Consider the following 3,624-nt stretch of genomic DNA (forward strand, 5'->3'; position numbering starts at 1 on the left):
AAGGAGATAATGTATAGAGAAATTACTGATTACTGAAACTGTTTTAAAGATATCTTGAATTATTAAAATTTCATAAAGAGTTAAGTTCTGTTGTTCGTTCCTGTTACTTGTATTACAGACATCAGTAATTGATTTAGAGGTAACTTCAGCATTATTAATGATATCTTTAATTTGATTTTAGATAATACTATAGGCCAGAATTGAAGATATCTATAACTTAATTAGAGATATCTCTAATTGAATTGAAGATATATATAATGCATTTGTGGATATGCATAAATTATTTCAGTACATCCTGAGTTGAATTTAAGATATCTCTTATTAATATCGTAAACATATTTAGAGATATCACGATATATGATCTTGATATTTCAATAACATTTTAAGATATCAGCAATTCTATTTTGAATATCAGAAACTTATTAAAGATGTTTTCAAGTATTGACCGATATCTTAAAAACATGAATGATATCTTTACAGATACCTTTAGAACAATTGAAGATGTCTTTACTTTCTTAAATGTGGAAACGGCTTGCAATAAGATCGGCCTTATCATTGCTGTACTTCACATGCTCAATACTGATTCCTGTCTCGGTTCACCATGTCTCGGTTCACCATGTCTCGGTTCACCATGTGTTTGTGCAACATGTGCACCATAAGGCATGCCCTGTGGTATAAAGACAATATACTACTCAAAAGAAGTCAAGGAACACCCGAATGTGCCACATTACTAATACTGTGACAAATTCACCAGAGTAATACGAAAACATCGGCTGTTCTTTGTCTTCTTTTCAGTGGTGTATAATATTATGTAAGAATATAGAACACGTGGACGACATGATAAACTGAGGACACAATACAGATGATAAAGACAGAGTATACTTCCTACTGCTAAATACATTGAAGCGTCTACTTGTAATCGTGTTGTAGATAGTGGTGTAGATGATGATGATGTAGATGATGTAGTTGTCTCATTTGCGTGATATCACAAACTGATAAGTATCACAAAATTCACCGAAAGAGGACAACTGAATTGTAATGATTTAATACAGATGGAATTAATAGAAAACGCATAGTCTTTACATGTGACACCTTCTAAAGGTAGACTTCAGTGAATATGAGAAGTTATTGGTTATTAGGGACGGATCATAAATGTTTCGTTTATACCACGGAATATTCACTTTTAACACATGAATGTTTATTCAAATTTGAAAGGCTCGAAAGAAATATGAGAGTCAATCGTCAATTATCATTTATACATTAATTTGTTTTTTCCCCCCAAAGCATACTACACAAAAAAAGTAAAAACACACATGAAAGTGGAGGGTTGTAGCTTGCAGTAACAACTATTCGTGACATATTAACAAAATCGTCTGTACTTTTCGGAAGTACATTTACTTTTTATTTTTCTGAGTGTTTTTTAAGCATTCACCCTAACCCATTCCTCCCAAATGATAAGAACTACATTTAGAGATTGAAACACGATGTTTTGAATAACATAAATATATCAGTCTGATACTCAAAACATTACACGAAATGCATAGCAAGAAACAATCTAAGCAAAAGTGAAGCATGGATTTCAGCAAAATGAAGACTTTATGATGTTTGATGTTTCGTTGATCAACTCCTCGTGATGAATCGACAAGGGAATCTGTAGCATGGTATCCATGTGTGTCTGATTCGGGTATCTCGGGTCACACTATTCACAGGTCACACTATTCACATGAAGTATCCATCCTATTCTCCCGGGTGTGAGAATATGAATTTAGTAGGAATAAACTTCACATCGATCATAACAGGCACGTCATCATCCACATCAATGCGCATGACAGCAAACACAATAGGGACATAGAGAGGTGACTTCCGCTTGCGACGATTATACTTGTAGTGCGGTCATATCGAACTTGGCCGCCTGCATAGACAAAAACAACACACAATAAAGAAACCAATTTGACACAGACTATATTATACATTAGCGGACCAATCACTATAGACACACAGATTACCCAAACTTCCATAAATCACTTTAAGAAAACAGTACAGGACATGTACCACCCACCAGGGAAACACAGATTCTATACACTAGCATACCTATCACTACACTAGAATACCACTCACTATACTAGAATACCACTCAATATACTAGAATACCACTCACTACACTAGCATACCTCTAACAAAACTAGCATACCTCTCAATACACTAGCATCTCTCACTAAACTAGCATACCTCTCACTACACTAACATACCACTCACTACACTAGCATAGGACTCACTACACTAGCCTACAACTCACTTCACTAGCATAGCACCCACTACACTAGCACACCACTCACTACACTAGCATACCTCTACACTACACTAGCATACCACTCACTACACTAGCATACAACTCATTACACTAGCATACCCCTCACTACACTAGCATACCTCACTACACTAGCATACCGCTCACTACACTAGCATACCTCCCACTACACTAGTACACCACTCACTACACTAGCATGCCTCTCCCTACACTAGCACACCTTTACACTACACTAGCATACCTCTCCCTACACTAGCACACCTTTACACTACACTAGCATACCTCTCCTACCATACCTCTCTCACTACACTAGCATACCTCTCACTACACTAGCATACCTAGTATACCTCTCACACTAGCACACCTTTACACTACACTAGCATACCTCTCCCTACACAAGCACACCTTTACACTACACTAACATACCTCTCACTACACTAGCATACCTCCCACTACACTAGTATACAACTCACTACACTAGCATACCTCTCACTACACATGTACCACCCACCAGGGAAACACAGATTCTACACACTAGCATACCTCTCACTACACTAGCATACCTCTCACTAGACTAGTATCTCACTACACTAGTATACATCTCACTACACTAGCATACCTCTAACAAAACTAGCATAACACCTCTCAATACACTAGCATACCTCTCACTAAACTAGCATACCTCTCACTACACTAAGCATACCACTCACTACACTAGCATAGGACTCACTACACTAGCCTACAACTCACTTCACTAGCATAGCACCCACTACACTAGCACACCACTCACTACACTAGCATACCTCTACACTACACTAGCATACCCCTCACTACACTAGCATACCGCTCACTACACTAGCATACCTCCCACAACACTAGTACACCACTCACTACACTAGCATGCCTCTCCCTACACTAGCACACCTTTACACTACACTAGCATACCTCTCCCTACACTAGCACACCTTTACACTACACTAGCATACCTCTCCCTTACACTAGCACACCTTTACACTACACTAGCATACCTCTCCCTACACTAGTATACCTCTCACTATACTAGCATACCTCTCACTACACTAGCATACGTCTCACTACACTAGCACACCTCTCCCTACACTAGCAAACCTTTAAGCTACATTAGCACACCTTTACACTCACTAGCATACCTCTCCTTACACTAGCACACCTTTACACTACACTAGCATACCACTCACTACACTAGCACACCTTTACACTACATTAGCATACTCACTAGCATACCTCTCACCTCTCACTACACTAGTACACTACACTAGCATACCTCTCCACTACAC

Source organism: Haliotis rubra, unplaced genomic scaffold (genome assembly GCF_003918875.1).
Source record: "Haliotis rubra isolate DU_JTF1 unplaced genomic scaffold, ASM391887v1 Scf342, whole genome shotgun sequence".
In the NCBI taxonomy this organism is placed as follows: domain Eukaryota; kingdom Metazoa; phylum Mollusca; class Gastropoda; order Lepetellida; family Haliotidae; genus Haliotis; species Haliotis rubra.